This window comes from Fukomys damarensis, unplaced genomic scaffold (genome assembly GCF_012274545.1).
Source record: "Fukomys damarensis isolate Sample0158 unplaced genomic scaffold, DMR_v1.0_HiC HiC_scaffold_33, whole genome shotgun sequence".
NCBI classification, from domain to species: domain Eukaryota; kingdom Metazoa; phylum Chordata; class Mammalia; order Rodentia; family Bathyergidae; genus Fukomys; species Fukomys damarensis.
The window spans coordinates 56114958-56115628 of NW_022900945.1; the positions used below are offsets into that span (position 1 = coordinate 56114958).

A 671-nucleotide genomic window follows, 5' to 3' on the forward strand; every position below is an offset into this window, starting at 1 on the left:
GCGCAGGAGGCGGAAGCGCGGACGGTGTCGGGGTGGGGTGCCCTCCCTGGGCCGCGGAGCTGTGAGGCCCGGAGGTCTGGGACTTTGGAAAAGAATGGAAAAGGAAGAAGCGGTGGGTGCCGGCCTAGGTCGGAGCCCGCTTAGCGCAGGCGTGGGGGTGCGGAGGCGGAATGGGGGGCGGGAGACCCACGTTTCAGAGGTTCCTGCTCTTTGCTCTTCCTGGGAAGGCTCGGGGCGTGGCAGCAAAAGTGCTTTTTAGGCCTTTAGAGAAAGGGACGGCGGGTTGTTACTTTAAGAAACAACCTTGGAGTCTCGGGACAGTCCTCTCGCCGGTCCGCCTCCACCGCCAAAGTGTCCGGAAGAGGCCAGGGCCGGCGCCCCAATCGGCTCTCCGGCGAGGACTCCTGAGTGAAGGGAGGGAGGACCCTCCCCACCTGCACCCACTGCCCTGTCTGTGGCGGATGGGTCTCCTTTCACAGAAAGGGTTACCCACACAAAGGCAACCGGGATGTCGAGCTCAATCGCACCTTTGATCCTGAAAGTCCTGAAGTGCTGAGCTGTCGCGAGCCGGCGACGCAGAGCACTGTCCAGCAGTGCCTCAAACCTGAAAGAGCAGCGGGGTGGAGATGGGGCAGAGAGAAAGGAAGGACGCCAAGACAAGAGTCTCTGAT

The 671-nt window shown here is 62.3% G+C and overlaps 1 long non-coding RNA gene across 1 annotated transcript; it reads right to left on the minus strand.

The window, feature by feature from the left end:
* Positions 1 to 6: 6 nt before the first annotated feature.
* On the minus strand, positions 7 to 618 carry LOC104876051. The gene is made up of 3 exons (XR_784234.2): positions 528 to 618; positions 191 to 261; positions 7 to 82 (listed from the first exon to the last, which is right to left on the minus strand). It is a non-coding gene; the product is annotated as an uncharacterized LOC104876051 (long non-coding RNA).
* Positions 619 to 671: the final 53 nt, after the last annotated feature.